We start from the raw sequence: 19,451 nt of genomic DNA, 5'->3' as shown, positions 1-19,451 counted from the left end.
TCAATGAACTCTCTGGGCCTTCGTTCCTTCCTTATTGAAAGGATGGATAAACAGTCCCCACCCCAGCTGCACACTAGAATCACCTGAAGAACTTTGAAAAACTGCCAATGCCCCAACCCTGCCCCCACCCTAATTCCTGACTAACTGAATATCAGAATATCTGGAGTTGGGGTAAAGTATGTGGCTTTATTGCAGGAAACAGAGCATATATGTCCCTACCTCTTTGAGCAAACAACTTAGTAGGAGAGCCAAAAGGCAAACAACATTTATATGTATGTTAATATATTAATATACACTTATATTTCATGTATATATAACAGTTGTGGTAAGTGCTATCAAGGAAAAAGAGAAAGAGCAGTGTTAGAGTGAGTAATAAAGAGAACATGATCAAAAGTGAGGAGCAGGGGCTTGGGAAGACCTTACTGTGTGTCAGAGGGATAGGAAGTAGGAATTGGTCAGGCACAGGGCAGAGGCAAGAGCTTCCCAGGCTAAGGGAATATATATCTTTCTTGGTTAGATACGTATCAAACTTGATTGTCTGTTTCCGTAATATATGCATACATATACACACACATACAGATATATTCCCATATGTACATATAAAGTAACTTGTTTGAAGGCCTCCAAGCCAGCAAAGAAAGGTGCAAAGGACAGGACAAAGTGATAAGGGGAGCTGCATGAGCTTGGCCTTGGGGAGGTCAGCAGCAGCCAGAAAGTGTTATTTGTTGTATTGAGGATCTTAGATTTTGTCTTAAGTAAAATAGCAATAGTAAGCCAGTGATGGTTTTGGGCATGAGAGTTACACATTCAGATTTGTCTTTTAAAATATCGCTTGTAATTAAGTGTGGACAAAGGTATGGGCTAAAGAAAAAGGGCTAAAGAAAAAGAGGAGAAAGTTAGAAGGTACTGTAATAACTGGAGTGAAGCTTTTGTTCCTTAATGAAGCCAAGTTTTAGTAGAATTCTAGGTACCTGTGGAGACTGAATAAAGAGTGGAAGAACAGGAGGCAAGAAGTTTGACAGAATGCAAGTGACATAATTCATTAAAAATCAGTAAATTGCTTTGTACTGAATTTAGAGTCGTGCCTTTGACTTTAATACATGCTAGTCTCTTCCGCCTGGGTTTATTCTGTTCCCGTGTAAGCACACTGACTTACCCTGCCCCCATTCCTATTCTCTCTCCCATTGTGTTTCTTCTTCCTTGTCATTGTTTATATTTCTATTCCAAGGCTTATGGTGCCATTCAACCCTGTAGCTCCCATTTTCCATCCTTGCAAGGGTTTCCACTGTGCACTAGAGCATGGTTGGAGGAAGACACTAATTGTGCAAGGTTTGGCCAAGCATTGATTATTTAGCTTTTTGTGCCCTGCTTGAGTGGCTGGTCCACTGGCTTCAGTCCATTTCCTAATGGAGAGGTGTCAGCTTCACAAAAACATCACCTCGATTGGCACTAATTACCACCTTTCAGAGCCATCATCACCCAAAGGCTTAGGAATGAAAGGTCAGCAGGAAAATGAACTTCCACTCACACCTTCTGGGGTGGTCCCTGGCTTCTGATCATGCAGAGAGCAAGGGCTTTTGGGCAACAAGCCTCTCTGCTTTTCTGCTCTTACACCAGATGTTTCTTGAGAAGCCAGCCTTATGACACCAATCTTCAGCTCATGCAATCACTGGACCCACAGCAGAGCTTTGCCTTGTTAAATTTCTGTCCCTGTCCTAGTTTCCCAATGATTCCCAGTGGAGAGACTGAGTTCAAACAACAAATGGTCCTGGAGAAGGTGGCAGTAGCATGCCCATGACCCAGCAGGTGTATGTTCACAGTGCCCACATCCTTATCCAGGCAGTGAATTAGTTGTCACCCAACACTTCCTGCATAAAAATAGCTCCGGGTCAAAGACAACTTTTCACATGAATTCTTTGCCTTTGATCCTCCTGACATCTTTTTGAAGGGCACAGGGCAGGCATTGTTTTTAGACCCATTTTACAAATAAAGGGATAAAGACCAGAGACTTATGACTCGCACAAGGTCCAGTAGTCATTTTATGGTGGAGCTGGATCCCCAAAGTGAACTATTATGAGGTGCAGGGGTATGTGGATCAAATGAGATCACATATACTAAAGCACCTTGAAACCTGGAAAAGCACTAGGTATTAGTTTCCTGAGGCTAAAGTAATAAATTACCACAAAATATATTCTTTCACAACTCTGGAGTCCAGAAGTCTGAAATCTAGCGGGACCTCTCCTCCCCTGGGAGGCTCTAGGGGAAATCTATTGTTTGCCTCTTCCAGATTCCAATGGTTGTCACCATTTCTTCAGCTGAGGCCACTTTACTCCAATCTCTGCCTGCATGGTTATGTTCTCTCTTTCGCCTCTCTGTGTTCTCTTCTGTCTCAAATCTTCCTCTGCCTTTCTCTTAGAAGAATACTTACTTGTTATTGAATTTAGAATCTACCCTCTAATCCATGGTGATTTACTCATCTCAAGATCCATAATTTAATTCCATCTGCAAATACCCTTTTTCCAAACAAGGTTACATTCATAGTTCAGGGATTAGGCCATGAGTATATATACAGTATTTACGGTTGTTGCTGGTGATGACGGTGGTGGTGATGCTGCTGGGGATGCTGACAGAGGCCAAGAACTGTCCAGTTGTCCACATGACACCCCTTTTTCTATGTCTGACAATCAAGTTGAAGCCACATAACCCGGTAGTTAAGAACATGGACTCTGAAGCCAACCTGCCCAAGGTTCAAATCCTAATTCTACACTCAATGATTATGTGACATTGAACCACTTCCTTAATCTCTCTGGGTCTTTGTTTCTTCCCTTGTAACACGAAGGTAACAAAGTCTTTCCTCACAAGGTTGTTACAAGAATCAAATGATTTAATTATGTGTAAAATGCTTAGACCAGTGTCTACATTACAGAAACGTTGACTGTAATTATTCCTTAAGTGGCACCACATCACCTGTTTATTATTGAAGTAATGATTTGGGTAAATAATGGACTTGTTCCCCTAGAGAAGCATTTTTTTAATCAGTCACTAATTCTAAGACTTTCTGGGTGTATTTTCTAAAAAGGAATATTCCAAATTATGTGTAGAAAAAAAACTAAATGCAATGAGAAGGATTTTTTTTTTTTTAATCTTCCATTAGCGTCTCATTTGATTGTGAAGTTTCTGGTGTCTTTTGAGTTCATTTTTCAGTCTAAAAGTTCAGTTTGTCTTACAAGGATTTGGAAGAGTTCTGCAGGCTGACAAGTCCGTAAAATATTAGATAGAGACATTTAATAGAATGCAGGGGTTTTTAGGAAGGATTAAGTGTTTGAGCAAAATGTTACAAATTAGGATGATGTCAGATAGACTGACTTGTGGAGCTTCAGCCCAAACAAGTAATGTTAGGCTTCCTGGTCTAGAGCTGAGTACTCCTGTACTCTTTTTTTGGGTTTTATTTACCATAAACTCTATTGTTTTTCCTAGAATCTGTCCAATTTACCCTGCTTTAGTCTCAGCCAGAGGCACACTGTCAGAAGAGAAGTTAAGAATGAGGTTTTTGCTCCTGAAATGAGGCTTACTAAGATAAACATTAATTTTGGCATCTCATTAGTATATCCAAAAGAAAATGATGGGGGAACCTAAGGGCTGTCGTAAAAATAAATGTTGACAGAAAATAGACCAACGAGAAGGAAACTTGGGTATCAATTTATACAATTCCTGTAACTTTATTTTTTTTTAACTTTTTTATTGTGGAAGTAAAGTATACTCATCAAATATTTTGGAAGTTATAGAGAAGTGCCCCCCAAAACTAAATAAAACTGTTTATAGTAGTCTTAATATCCAGAGATAACTACTACTAATATTTTTATTTATTTTCTTCTAATATAAGATGCAGTTTTCTTTCCATGGCTGGAGTCATGCTGCTGAAATTAGAAATGAGTTTCCTCTTGGGGCACCTGGGTGGCTTCATCAGTTAAGGGTCTGACTCTTGTTTTTTGGCTCAGGTCATGATCTTGTGGTTTCATTGTTCGAGCCCCACATTGGGCTCTGCACTGTCAGTGCAGAGCCTGCTTGGGATTTTCTCTCTCTCCCTCTTTTTACCTACCCCCAACTCATGCTGTCTCTGTCTCTCTCAAAAAATGAATAAATAAAAACAAAAGAAATGCTTCTCCTCTCTAGAAAGACTGCGTTTTGATCCTTTTTTATTATAACAAGATGATAACATACTATAAAAGACAGAGCTGGATCAAAAGAGTCTCCCTCTCCTTTGAGTGCAGTCTCATATTATACTGCCAAGGAGTACCCAGTTGTCCACACTAATTCTGTCCTTTGCCCAAAGGTGGGACTGTGCCACTGTTCTCCCAGGTCCACGTAGCCCCTCAAGTTGATGAAGCAGTGTTGTCTTCTACTGCCAGCTGAATAGCAATACTAGAAAGTAGTCAAGGATACATCTCTTTTTTTAGGACAGCTGAAAACATTATTGATAATAATAGTTAAAATTAACTGAGATCTTTCTGTCTAAATACTTTGAATCTAGTAACTCATTTAATCCTTACAATAATCCAATTAGATGATTCACTTTCAATAGGTGTAAAGACAGGCTTTGACTTTTACAGTTGTCTTGCTTCTAATCACTTTAGAAGAACCCTTATAGAGATGCTGGCAGTGTGATGGTGATACCAAAGCTGCAGAACTTTCTAGTGATTAAGGGAAACTGGAGACGTTTCAAAACTGAAAATCTGAGAGTGAGTTAGAAATTCAGGATTTATTCAAGTGTGAGATGTTACCATACTTCAATAAATAGAATGAATTAATTACATTGGGAAGTGTTTAGTTTTGCCTTAAAATTAGTCATCCGTTGAAGTGACATTGTAATAGTACGTAATACTTAGATTTATCTTCTTTCATATTTTGTGATTGAAAAAGGATAATCATATAGAGAAGCATGCTGTCTTTGCCTCGGCTAACTCGCCCAAGGGAAGGCTGTAGCTCAGGTGAGAAGCCACCACCTACTAGGAAGAGTCAAGCAGTGGGAAGACAGTGGGACTTCAGATTCAAATTCCTGCTCCACCATTTGCTAGCTAAGCTACTTACTGGTGCACCTTAATCATCCTTTTTTAAAATTTCTTTTTTTAATTAAAAATAATTTTTTAAATTGCAATATAGTTAACATACAGTGTTATATTAGTTTCAGGTGTACAATATAGTGGTTCAACAATTCCATACATCACCCAGTGCTCATCACAGAAAGTGCACTCCTTAATCCCCATCACCTATTTCACCCATCGCCCCACCCACCTGCCCTCAGTTTGTTCTCTATAGTTAGGAGTCTATTTCTTGGTTTGTCTCTTTCTCTCTCTTTTTTTCCCTTTGTTCATTTGTTTCTTAAATTATACACATGAGTGAAATAATATTGTATTTGTCTTTCTCTGACTGACTTACTTTGCTTAGTATTATACTCTCTAGCTCCATGCACACATTGTTGCAAATAGCAAGATTACATTCTTTTTTATGAGTGAATAATATTTCATTGTGTGTGTGTGTGTGTGTGTGTGTGTATATATATACATATATACATGTACATATATATATATAATCATATAACATAATCCATATATATAATATATATACTAATTATATATTATATATACATACATACTATAATATATACACATACATATATACTAATAATATATGTATATATACATATATACAATGGAATATTATTTACACACATATACATATATACAATGGAATATTATTCACTCATAAATATACCCATATATATAAACATCTTCTTTATCCGTTCATCTATTGATAGACACTAGGGCTATATCTATAATCTGGCTATTGCAAATAATGCTGCTATAAACATAGGGGTGTATGTATCTCTTTGAACTAGTGTTTTTGCATTTGGGGAGGAAATACCCAATAGTGTAATTACTGGATCATTGAGTAGTTCTATTTTAACTTTTTGAGGGACCTCCATACTGTTCCACCATGGTTTTACCAGTTCGTATTCCCACCAGCAGTGGAAGAAGGTTCTTTTTTCTCCACATCCTCATCAACAATTGCTTTTTCTTGTGTTTTTGATTTTAGCCATTCTGACAGGTGTGAGGTGATATCTCATTATGGTTTTTATTTACATTTCCCTGATGATAAGTGATGCTGAGCATCTTTTCATGTATCTGTTGGCCATCTGTGTATCTTCTTTGGAGAAATGTCTGTTCATGTTTCCTGCCCACTTTTTAAATTGGATTATTTGTTTTGGGGGTGTTGAGTTGTATCAGTTCTTTATCTTTTTATTGGATAACCCTTTCTGATTTTGTAGGTTGCCTTTTAGTTTTGTAGATTATTTCCTTCACTGTGCAGAAACTTTTTATTTTGACGTGATCTCAATAGTTTATTTTTGCTTTTATTTCCCTTGCCTCAGGAGACATATCTAGAAAAAATGTTACTATGGCCCATGATCCTTGTTCATCTTTAATTTCCTAAAGAAATGGAATAAAATCCCCTTTGCAGTGTTTTTGTGAAGATTAAATAAGACACTGTATGTAAAATGCCTGGCAACAGAAGTTAATTAAGAAATAAATGACTTTTATTGTCTGTGCCTCCTCCTGACAGTGTATTATGTTCAAAACATAGAATACCCAAAGGGGAAGGAACATCCTCATACATTCTGGCCTTGGCAATGCAAAACCTATCATGGTGTATATAGTAATCAAGCAGGATGAATACAGAGGTTAAAGAGAAATAGTACATACCCCTCCCCCACACAATGCCCCTACTTATCCAGCCAAGGGCAGCAGCTGGGCCAGGAGGCTGGGAGCTGGCTGGCACCAACTGAGATCAGATGAAAGAAGAGCAGAAAAAGGAAGAGAATCTCTCCCAAATGTATGCTCATCAGCTCTTTTTAAAGCCCCTGAACCTTCCCAGGCTCATCCTGAGTCTTTAGTCTATGCTCCCTATGTCCCTTGGGGATGCAGTTGAAGATAAAATACTTAGAAATATGACTCAGCTACATTATAATATTACATATGAGAGGTCTGGTACAGAAAGGCTGCAAGATGGTTGAGAATAAAATAATTACAACCCCCACAGGATCCTGCCTTTGACATTTCTCCTTTGAAGAGTCCAAACAGCCTTGCCAATAATAGACTCATCCTTGCTCCAAACATTGCTAAGAAAAGGAAAAGGGAAAAAAGGAAGACATAGACTGTTCCAGGGCCCTAGTCAGTGAACACCAATTATTGGGCTCTGAGGAGTACTAACAGCCTTGGATGGGTTCACAAACTTTAGGTTGCTTGTGGGACCAAAATTAATCTAAGAGCTAAGTGGTAGAAGCAAAGGAGCAGTGAAGTAGTTAGGCTTCCCCTGAGAACTGAGTTCTGATTATAGCAGGGTGAGGTGAAACTTGATTTTTTTTTACTTTTTTTTTAAGTTTATTTATTTTGAGAGAGAGAGAGAATGCATGCAAGTGGGGGGAGGGGCAGAGAGAGAAGGAAAGAGAGAGAGAATCCCAAGCAGGCTCCGTGCTGTTAGTACAGATCCCAAGGCGAGGCTTGAACCCACTAACCATGAGATCACATTCTGAGCTGAAACCAAGTCATTCGCTCAACCGACTGAGCCACCCAGATGCCCCAGTGAAGTTTGATTTTTTTTAAAGATATTGAAAAGCACTTGAACTTGTCTGAGAGTGGTGGGAGCAAATTAGCATGAGAACTTTAGGGATCTTCTGTGAGGGAAAGAACTAAAGCCCCAACCCCTCTTCCCTGTAATTCAAAGTTACTGAAATCTCTTGAGGTGAACTAAGGGGCAGTGGGTGACCACAACCACCACCCAAAACCAAAAAAGGCAAGGAAGCCTCTGAAACAAAACTACTTTGAGGGAAGAATGAGACAAGAGGGAGGGGCTGGTCCTGCTATGTATGAGCCAGCTGGTTGAAAGGAGAACAGCAGAGGAACCTGTTCCCCACAGGGTAGACTGGAGCCTCAGGATGTGACCGAGTGAATCTAAGCCGGTTTCACTGCGAGTCAGGCCAGGGTTGGTGTGGAAATCTCTTGACTAAGAGGAGCACCAAAGGGTGGAGGGTAAGGGATTATCCTCATTTCCTCTCGAAGAACTGTTGCAGCAGATCCCTGGAGAGGGCTCTGCATTGAATCTTGGGGAATGGGAAACAGAGCCACCAGCCTTCAAGCCAAGGCCAGGATGCACTCCTGGCCATGCAAAGAGAGACTCTCTGCAGATCCCCTGGGTTTCAGCTACCTCCCTCTTCCAGTGTCTGGCAGCTGGAAAGGGTTAGTGTCTGCTTAAAAAAAAAGAGAGAGAGAGAGAGAGATTGGTTTTCCTGCTGATCTGAACAGCAGTGGGCTTGGAAGTTGTATTTTCCAAGGCCAACAGAGTGATGGTCATTTCTGTACCAAATTTCAAAGTAGTTTAAACTTTAAATTCATTAAACATTAAACTCATTGAGCAAAGGAGGAGCCAATGAGGGAGAGTGCTGTGGTTCAGAGCTTGAGCTCTCTGGTCAGACCTACCTTAGGTCAGAATGCTGTTCTTGTCACTCAGTCCTTGAGCCAATGGCTTCAACCTCCTCAGCTCGTTTCCTCATGTGTCCTTATTTTCAAATGGGGATAGGAAGATGCCTATCTCACAGGGTTGTTATGAAAATTAAATGAGATAACGCATGTAACATGCTTGGCACCTAGTAAGCCTCAATAAGTGTTCAATTAGACAAACAAAAACTAAATTGGTGCCAGGCCTGTTCCATGGGAAGAAAACTATGCTTGGCAAGTGTTTCGGGTGGATACAGCAAGTTGTGTTTGAGCAACAGCAGCGAGAAGTATACTTTGCTGACGCAGAGAGATCGTGCTGAGAAATAACGAGCAATTTGGGAAGAAAAAGGCAAGTGCGTTTGGGACAGGCCCAGAGTGTTCAGAAGAAGGGCTTAGATGACGAGTGGATTCAGACAAGAGTCAAGGCCTCCTGAATCTTAAACAACTACACCTTTTTGGGTGTAGTTTTTGATTCTCCCAAAGATTTTCAGTTTTGTACAAGGACATTCTGTATTTTAGTCTCACTTCCTCTTGTTTCTCCCCTTCCCCTAAATTTCTCTTGAGGATTCTGTTTCCATCGTTTTGTCACATCATTTGATTTTAATTCTCATTTGAAAATAATTATGTGTGCTATTATTCATTTGGAATTTCAGTCAAATATGCTCTATGTAAGACACAAGAATGCACTCCTCTGAAACACACAGAGGTGAAGAACAAGGGGTGCCTCTCAGGATGGTGGTGGAAGAGTCCTAAAACTTCGTACGTCAGGAATCTTCTTGACAGGCCTTCCTAGGCCTGAGTCCAAGATGAAGCTGAGAAAAATGAAAAGGGTTTTGGCTGACAAAGCAGATGACAGGCAGGGAGAGCCAGTGAAAGGGAATTGGCCAATGGCAAAAGGGGCATTGGCAAGGTTTTGTGAAACCCCTTGCTGGAAAACCATAAACCTCAGATTGTCCGTCTGGCGAATCAGTCCTCAGAAGCAAATCATTTTTGCCTGTGGAAGGTGCCTGCCAGGAAGCTGCACCTCAGGGGGCGCCTTTGGAGAAGGGATCATGTCTGGATTGGTGCCCGACATTAAGTGGATGGGGATGAGAAGAAAGGGCTCACAATGAGATCTCTGAGGGCTGCGAAATGGAGAGCTGCTCCAGTGGCTGACACTCGTGAGTCACAACGATGGGAAAAGAAGTTGAGAAATGAGGGAAGAGGACAGGATGCTGGGGAGGGAGGAGGTGGGAAGCAGCTTTGTTTTTTCAGTCGGAGGCTGTCAGGGCCTGTCTTCTTCTGTGACGGGTCTCCACTGGGAATTACTCATTGACCCTTTCAAAACTCAAGTCTGCCTTCCTCCAGGTGAACGAACCACTTACATGGGTCTCCCAAATGAGCACTTCCACTGTGAAAATCTCTCAGAAATAAAATATGTGTTTGAGTGCATGATCTCAACATGGGCTGAGCTGACACTGGGGAGCAGGGCTTATCCTCACCAGGTAGCAAAATAAGGCCTTCACGGCAGACCCTCTCCATTCCTCAGAGTGTCCTTTTCCCTTGTCTTAGTGTCATACCTTTGGCTTCCAGGTCATCCAGAAGCCTGCTTCCAGCATTCTTCTATGGCCTCCTACTCAATTCTTTCTTTCCTAAGAGTGCTGGTTTTCCTTCATCTCCCTAATTTCCTTGATATATATTCTCTTTACATTGAGAATTTGAGGGAGGGAGGGAAGGTCCATGCTAAAGTGTTAATAACCAGCACTAATATAGTTTTATAACCTCTCTTGGAGCACACTGTCTTTGCCTAGATCTCCCCAACCTGTTTTCATGTCCAGTGCACATACAATATTTTTTCCACACACTGGGATAAATGAAAGTGAGAGACAGTGGGCCACGGAGGGCTCAAAGGGATCAATAATGTTCAACTTATATAACTCTTCTGTGCACATCAGTTGGGAAACTCTGTCTTAACCCATTGGTTTTTCAAATGTGCTTCAGTGAGTTGTAGCAGTGTGCAGATGTGTCTCAGGAGTGTGGGCCTGATCCAATGGGTCTTCTCCTTCAACTACAGCATCTGTGCTTTTATGTTTTGTTTATGAGACCTCTGAATAAAATCAATGGATAAGAAGAGTTTTGGCAGCTTAAAGGAGTTAGAAAATCACTATCTTAAATACAACAAATAAAATGTTTAATGGTAGAAGCTTGGGTACCCATTACAGGGTAATAAGGGAGATATTTTGAAGACGGGGATTTTGTGGGGCCCTTTTGCCGTATCATTCGGGCAATAGTTTACTCCACACAGACCTCCCTATAGGCAGGCCGTGCACATCAAATGTGGATATCTTGACCATCTGGCTCTTGGGGTTTGTTTCTTTAAAAACCCTGATGCTTGAAAAAGCTATCCTGGCACCAGCGGATAGATTAATGCCAAAACCTACTAGTGTCTTAGCTCAGTGAAACCAAAAATACGATCACTGTTCTTGCCCTTGGTACCTTTTGAATTGTGTTTTGATTTATTTCTGCGATTTTTCAGAGGCCATACAACATCTAGGAGATCAAAGCTGCTGAAAGAAAGCCGAGCAAAATGAAGTCTTGTAGGTTGGCTGAGCTATTTCATAAGATTGAGGCATTGATTTGTTTGCTATTATAATTATGTGATTTTGTTTTTATTGTATGAATTTCCACCCTATCTTCTTCCAAAAAGGAGTCAAAATGGGAAAAACTCATTGAATTGTATTCTATAAAAGAGATTTAATCTCAAAAGTTTAGGTCACTTGGTGTTTGGTGAATACATAATTTCAAAACTAACAAGGTTTAATTTGAAATTATTTTAAGACTTTCATTGCCTGATTTTCATTTTAAACCTTGTATTAAAATAAAGTATCAGTGATGTTGACTGTATAAGAGATATTTAGAAGAGTGTGTGTGTGTGTACACACATGTGCCTATGTAGGTTTTTTATTTATACTCCACGTTCTATAAGGGATTTGAGGCACTGTACAAAGGATTTGAGGCAACAAGAAAAATTGTTTACAACTTGGGTGAATGTCTTAAAATACTGATAAAGTTTTACCGTTCAGCCCGGATCAACCAATAACATTTTCCTGTTAATCAGTGGAATTTTGATAACACACTTGAAATATGCTTCTTCACCTTTAGATGTTTCTCTACTAGAATTTTTTAGATTGCTTTTCAGAAGCACCAGAGGAGAGTGGAGATACAGAATCGGTTGAAACAGACTCATTTCTGTGACCCTTGCCTCGAATTCTCTTTCTTTCTTTTTTTTTCTTTTAATATTTATTTTTAAGATAGCGTCAGCGAGGGAGGGGCAGAGACGGGGCGGGGGGAGGGGGCAGTACCAAGGATGCAAATGGGGCTCTGTGCTGACAGCAGCAAGCCTGATGTGGGGCTGAAACTCACAGACCCTGAGATCATGACCTGAGCTGAAGTCAGAATGCTCAACTGGTGCCACCCAGGCATCCCTCAAATTCTCTTTCTAAATCTCTGAGTACAGTTGTCTGATTTATTCTGGATATTTCTGGGCCAGTGAAATTCTAATCTTTAAAATAAAAAAGTTCTAGGAAGAAGCCAATTAAGATTTATTTCATATAAAATAAACCAATCTCCAACAAAGAGAGCCTGTCCTTCCATGGAACTCAGCACCCTATTGAAGTAGGATTCATACTCTCATAAACAAAGGAGAAAGTCAGTTAGTCAAGACTGCTTCCCTTGCTTCCAACTCTCATTTACCTTCCCTTGCCTTTTTACTGTTCTCATGTGTTATGTTGTCTGTGTGGCATTTTACTTTAAAATATTTCAATATGGGGGTGCCTCAGTGGCTCAGTTAAACGTCTGACTTTGGCTCAGGTCATGATCTTACAGTTGGGGGTTTGAGCCCCACGTCAAGCTCTGTGTTGACAGTGTGGAGCCTGGAGCCAGCTTCAGACTCTGTCTCCCTCTCTCTCCCTCCCCTGCTCTCTCTCTCTCAAAAATAAAAAATAAACGTTAAAAAGATGTTTAGTATTTTAATATGAACATTGTGTCATATTGTATTTACCAGTTAACTCTAACTTAACTGCAGTTAGCTAGCCTTTAAAATACCATATCTTGGGGAGCTACCCTGTAGAAGTGGTTAACCAGCATATGAAGTACCCTAGCCAGAATCAACATCTTCCAAGATGGTTACTTGGCATTGTAAATACAATTAACCAAACCTGCACGAGAAGGCTTACCAATTAGCATTAGGGATGTTTAAAATAGTTTTTTAATTGGTGAAATGAGTAGTATTCAAAATAGGTGGTTGGCTAGTAGTGTCAGGAAGGAACCACCACCCTTCTGTGGATGAAGTAGAAGCACGTAGCAAGCCCAGCTTGCTGACTACAAATGGTTCAGACTTGAGATCTAGACCTCTTAATTGGCCCTCAGTTCTTCCACTCTGCCACAGAGTGCCCTGTGCCTGACACAGCACCAAGCTGGCCACACCTGCCATCAGAATATGTTTGCCTCAAATTCAGTTAAGCCTTTTTATTGGAAATACTGAACAGCAGATCCAGGTAAGAGAGGGCCCAAGGGTAAAGGGTGGGACTTCTCAGCTACAGAGAAGTTTTAAGACTATTTTTAAACCTAATGTCTAGGTGTTGTCAGAATATTGTCTAAAAGTTGTTTTCATTATAATACAACTCCTGGTAGTAAGGCTGTGGGGAATGGAACACATAAGCTCCCCCATTCTCACTTCTAATGGTTGGAGGCTATTAACATTTACCAGAAAAAATTCATATTTGCCAAAAGTCCAGTTTGGCTTGGGTGGATTGCTGTGCCATGCATATTTCAAATCCATGCTTCAGAGTCCAGAAAGGACTCACTTATGGACATCGAGGGTTTATTTAGATAAAGATGTTAGGTTAAGGTTGTATTTTTTTTTCTTGGTATTTTGGGATTCTGATAGCATTCTGTAAATACCCCGTTCTCAGTTGTTATAACTGTGTGGGGGCCTTGTCTCTAAACACTTGTCTCTAAACACCATGTTACTGTGATTTCTGGGATATTTTCTGGACCCCTTTAAATTCTGGGAACCTGATAATTTCCTTTTTGAGCAATAATTGTGCTCCTTTTCTGTGTATTTCCTTATAAGCCACTGGATCCTGAACAGGTTGCAAATCCAGAGCCACCGAGGAAAGGGTGGAAGCTGGGTAGAGTGTTCCCTCATTCTGTGCTGGCTGTGATAGGCAAGCACTGCCCAGGAATCAGGGAGAGACCCACTGAAGACCCTAGGCTTCATGCCTGAAGGATTTCTTTTGAGATTTCATGCCTATCAAGTTCATCTTCAAATAACACAATTCCCGTCTGATTTTTTTTTATTATTATTTGAATGAGAGTCAAACACTGACTAATTGTGTCTGGAATATGTCAGGCCAAAGCTTGCCTTGGTGGAAGAGGTTAGACAAGATGATTGGGACCACAAGGGTTTGAGAGGATTTGAGAGACCCCCTCTGGAAACCTCAGGGTAGAAAAAGGTAACAAAATTTGGCACTAGTACTGGATTTTCTTTTTTTTTTTTTTTAAACTTTTTTTTCAACCTTTATTTTATTTTTGGGACAGAGAGAGACAGAGCATGAACGGGGGAGGGGCAGAGAGAGAGGGAGACACAGAATCGGAAACAGGCTCCAGGCTCTGAGCCATCAGCCCAGAGCCTGACGCGGGGCTCGAACTCACAGACTGCGAGATCATGACCTGGCTGAAGTCGGACGCTTAACCGACTGCGCCACCCAGGCGCCCCGTACTGGATTTTCTTTTATTCCAGTCTCTGAACTTTTTGCACCACTGGGGGCCTTGAGGTGGTGCCTATTGGCCTGGAGTGGATGAGCACGCTCCCAATGGCTGCAGAGCTATACAGCAGAGATCCCCTGGGGGGCAGCACTCAGGTGCAAAGCTCACTGAGACTCCTGGCTGCAGCACTGGGCAGGCAACCAGGGGCCACCCTCTCCTGCTTCTCACATAAAGATTACTGAACATGCAAAGATAAAGAACCTTTTCTAAGCAGTAATAAGGTCTTGAATACAAGAAAGCAGCGAGCCAGAGCAGATCAGCATGAAACAAGAACAGACTGGTATGTCCAAAGGAATACAAGCCAGGTTTCACCACATTTTTATTGAGAACAAACTGGATGTTTATACGAGAATCCTAAGGTATAATAATCCTAACTGGATAATTATGCTTAACTTTGGTCCTCATTCCATATATGGATTTAGTCACTTTCTGTGGTTTTATTATTTTAGGGAAATCTGGAGTTATATAACCACCTTGTCTTTATTACAGATAATAACCTGAAATGGTTGGCTTCTCCCTGCTTCTAGAAGTGACAGTTCTGGGGCCACTAGCTGAATATGGCTTTAAGCCATTTATTTCTGAGTCTCCATCACATCCCAAACTCACCATTTTTAATTCTATTCAGAGAATTGCTGTTATGATCCTATTATGATCAGTTACTTCAAATATTATGCGGATCTTAAATAAGGAGACAAATCTTTAGATTACCTTTGAGAGAGCTTCAAGCTGGGTTATCTCTGACACAAATTGATTCTCCTCCCTGCAATACCTGAAAACTATTCTAGAACCCAGCAATGTTTCTGCCCTCACTCGAGGTACCTATGCTTCATATGTCAGCTGGTGCCCCCATGGTGTCAGTTGCCTGGGTAAATGCTCTAGTTCCACATCTGTGAAAAGCCCAAACCTTGCCCTTGAGTTCTGCTGATTCAGAGAGGAGCTTACACTCTCATGGACTTTTCTACCTCTGACTTCTGGGACCATGTATGCTGTCTCCGCATCATTCTCTGTCAACCCAGGTGTAATTGACATTATATATATATATATATATATATATATATATATATAATCACTCTGTAAGCATTTTGTGAATAATACATTGTACTCAAGGCTTGGGACTTGTGGGTCCGAGTACATGAATGTGTCATGTCACATAACTCAAGCCTTGCAAGTTCCCAATGCCTCTCTCTCCTGTTTCCCAACCTTCTTTATTGTCCCTGCGAGATCCATGATCCTTTCCCTCTGTTAAGCAAACGAACCCATTTCTCTTAATTCCTACCTATACCCTTCTCTCAGTGACCTCATGGAACCAAGTGTCCTCTATGTAACAAGATCCATGCTCCTGAGAAGACAGTTAGAAATATGAATAACAACAACAGCAATTCAGTAGCATGCATTTAATATAATAGTTGATTGAAATCAAGTCTGAGTCTCTACGTCCATTAAAAGGCAGCACGATATTTTAGAAAAGGACCTGAATTTAGAGTCAGTCCACTGGGGTTTAGAGCCAGCAGCACCCCTCACTAGCCACGTGAAAAACCAGCAATCCATTTGGAGTCTCAGTTCATCATCTGAAAAGTGAAGATGTTACTAATATTTTGAATGTTTATATGGATCCAAGGAAATTATTTTTGCAATGCACCTGAAATTTGCAGCAGTGGTTCTCAGGACATTTTTAGCTTGAACCACAACTGAGGTGTGCTGCTGACATTTAGGAACACTGGCTTTCCTCCAGCCTAGGGAGATTCTGCATAACACAAAACAATGGAATCCCTAGGGGGAAACACTGTTTCTGAGCACGGTATAAGCGAAAGGTATGTTACTTCTGACCTTCTGCCTTTCATACAAAATGCTGACGGACTTATATATACATGATGTAGTTAGTTCTTTAAAAAGATTTTCCTCATTCTGGGTTATTTTACCCCAATATTTGTTGCAAGGTGACAGTTTCTCTGGTATGTGGTATTCTGCCAACGTTTTAATTACAATCTTAAGTCCCCTATGAGTGTTTCCATTTAGGATGTCTTTGTTTAATCTTTCAGTGGAAACTATATTTTATCCTCCAGAAGACAAACAGGAGAACAGATGTTGAGATAACAGCCGGGGGAATTTTGCAAATGGTGAAGGTACACAAAAGCAGGTGATAAGGGCCTTGGGCATCTGCCCAGGCCACAGGAGTTGTCCTCCCAAGGCCAGTGTTAACTGGTATAAATAACTGTTGAGCTAAAGGCAGTGAAGGTTTCAAATGTTTGCTGTCCTTCCCCCTCAGCTTGCAGTATGCATGGCATCCCTTGATAGGACCTAGGCCCCCAGCCCCCAGCCCTCCAAGAAGAACATGGTTCTGAGTATCTGGCTCTCCATCTGCTCATGAAGCTGTTGAGAGGCCCAGTATCTATAGAGCAGACTCCAGATGTGCTGTTCTGGTCATGGGGAAGCACTGTGGTGACCCCTCCACACTCTCCCTGTATGCTCAATTGTAGACTTGGGGCTGCTGCCTGTACCATGGGGCAGACTGGAAGAGCAGGGTGGGGGTGGGGGATTGGTGTGTATTGTCCTTGGGTCAGGAGCTAGATGAATATTTGCATTCCTCCCACTGACTCTGCATCCTGGGGTTTAATGAGCTGCTTTGGAAGATGCTTGATGAAGTGATATCTCCTCATGGATGTTTTATCATTTGTGTAAGCAGAAAACAAAACCCTGCTTTTATGAGCTTAAAAGGAATGTGCTTCGGATGAGGGTGAGAGGACCGAGCTGGCTGGGAAGATTCAGAACCTGGAAGCCAGTTGTAATTCCACTTTCAGTCAATAGGCTGAACCATAAGTTTTTGTTCTTAGGTCACGTCTGATTACTTTGACCACGTCACTTATCCCTCTGAAGCTTTCAATGGCTTTGTATGCTGGTAGGAATCTTTTAATTTCCTTAGACTTTCATCCAATCTATCCATAATCTTGAGTTCAACCTACTTTTCTAGTCTTTTCTCTTGTAATTCCCTTCACAAATCTTACACCTCAGGTCCCTTTAAAAAAAAACCAAAAAACAAAAAAAACCCAAAACTTGTTCTTCCCTGAAAACAGGTTCTCCAGCTGGTCCAACTGCTGTGTGACCCTGGTTAATCATGAACACCTCCAAGTCCTGGGAGCCTAGCTCATAAAATCCAAGGGTGAGGCTTAGGCTATTGAATTTTTCACAGGCTGCCCAGGTGGATTTAACACACATCAAAGTTTGCGAACATCTGGGCCTAAAATCCCCTCCAACTCTGATTTTCCCACATATTACCCATGCACTACAATTCTGTGTCTCCACGTGTTTTAAAATATCTTTTCCTGGAGGGGAGCCTGGGTGGCTCAGTCAGTTAGCTCAGTCTGACTTCGGCTCAGGTCATGATCTTGCGGTCTGTGGGTTTAAGCCCCACATCAGGCTCTGCACTGACAGCTCAGAGCCTGGAGCGTGCTTCGGATTCTGTGTCTACCTCTCTCTCTGCCCCTCCCCTGCTCATGCTCTGTCTCTCTCAAAAATAAATAAATGTGAAAAAAATTTAAAAAGAATCTTTTCCTGGAATGTTTCACTTTCCTCCTAGTTAACCCTGTACACCTGTGCACAACACACACACACACACACACACACACACACACACACACACACACATCAAGGCCCTTCAAGATCAGCTCCAATACTATCTCCTCCAGAAAGTCTTGCCTGAGGTCCAAGCTTGCCTTTCAAAGCTCCCTTTCTTCAAACACCTCTACCACAACAGTTACCACAACCAGTCTTAGTTCTAGGTGGTTTTTGTTTAATTCACCATATAGACTATAAAATTCCAGAGCATAAGTATTCCTTCTTGTTCATCTTTTATATTCCACATTATTCATGGGAGTCGCCTGTGAGAGTTGGGAGAGTTGGGAGAGTTGAGTTAAATTGATGTGACATGAATTAACTGAGAGACATCTTGGTGAAGGTGACAAGTTAGAGGGTCTTGGGAAGATTACGATAGGGTAGAAGGCTCGTATCACTCTTACTATCATGGAACATTTCCTATCTGTCTCTATCCACAAGTGATTGTAGACTCAAAATAATACAAAAAGCTGCAGCTGTTTTTTGTCAAAATCAGATGATTTTATATCTGTAATCTTGCAGCCAGAGCAGTTGAACGGATATATTTAATGACTCACTCCAGACAGACAAAAGTCTGTTCTTGAGAAATGAGGAGGGGGAACTATTAATCTTTTCTAAAATAAACAGAGTTGTAATGACTTTAATCTGAAGAATAGAGATCCTGAGCTGGAACACAACACCCAAGTACCCGCCAAATTCCCTGACTAGTACAGAGTGCCGCAATGATAATTGACTGTGGGACCATTTTCCCTGTGGTCTCTGAGGGACATTCACAGTATCACCAGCATTTAAAGGGGCCTTATCAACGTAGCTCCTCTAGCTTCATGACAAAGAAGTTTGTCATCATCTGTGGCCTTTAGAGCACTTGCTTTTCTAAGCTTGCTGCAAAGCTTTGGGGTGCCCAGTCAGTCAGTATTTTGCTTTTGATTGCCTACCCCTGTGTCCTATCCATGCCCCTCCCTTCCAATCAACTCCATCCACAGGAGTTCCTGCTTCTCCCTGAGGCATGGGGGAGAGAGATTCTCTTCTCTACTCTCCCAGGACTTACTTACTCCCTAATCTCTGAAATTGGGCCAATGTGCCTCTCAACGTCAGGAAGCACTGCCTTTCTTTGATGCCAACCAGGCTCAGCAATCTTTCCCCTGGGTACCCTGCTTGACTTCCCAACAGCATGCCAGACTGCTGGATTCGCTTTGCTGCCCTGGTTTCCAAACTGATCCATCTCTGCTTCTCTTCTCTAGCTTTTTCACATGCTTCTTCCTTGCCTGTCACTTAACTATTGGCATCTTCAGACTTCTTTCTCAAGTCAGCCTCTCTTCTTCCTTTGCATTCCCTTCCCTGATGTCATTTATTGCCACAGGACCTTGATGCCAGGAGCTCTCAAGCCCACAGACTTCTCTCAAGCTATAATCACTTTTCTTAAATGTCCTGATAGACATCATTTGGATTTTTTATTGGTCTTTCACTCACCATTTCCAAATCTAA

General features: G+C 41.3%; 1 protein-coding gene across 3 annotated transcripts in view; it reads left to right on the top strand.

The window, feature by feature from the left end:
• Window positions 1–19,451, top strand: part of ANKRD55 (ankyrin repeat domain 55) — a 195,758-nt gene that overhangs the window by 32,771 nt on the left and 143,536 nt on the right. Inside the window, exon 1 of one of the 3 annotated variants that reach the window (XM_045493583.1) lies at window positions 12,871–13,084. The exons of the other annotated variants lie outside the window; for them this stretch is intronic. The gene's annotated coding sequence lies outside the window, so the exon portion shown is untranslated. Of the gene's footprint in view, window positions 1–12,870; window positions 13,085–19,451 lie in introns of those variants that run through there. 3 annotated transcript variants of the gene reach the window in all.

This window comes from Leopardus geoffroyi, chromosome A1, assembly GCF_018350155.1.
Source record: "Leopardus geoffroyi isolate Oge1 chromosome A1, O.geoffroyi_Oge1_pat1.0, whole genome shotgun sequence".
NCBI classification, from domain to species: domain Eukaryota; kingdom Metazoa; phylum Chordata; class Mammalia; order Carnivora; family Felidae; genus Leopardus; species Leopardus geoffroyi.
This window is presented reverse-complemented; position numbering and strand designations above follow the sequence as displayed.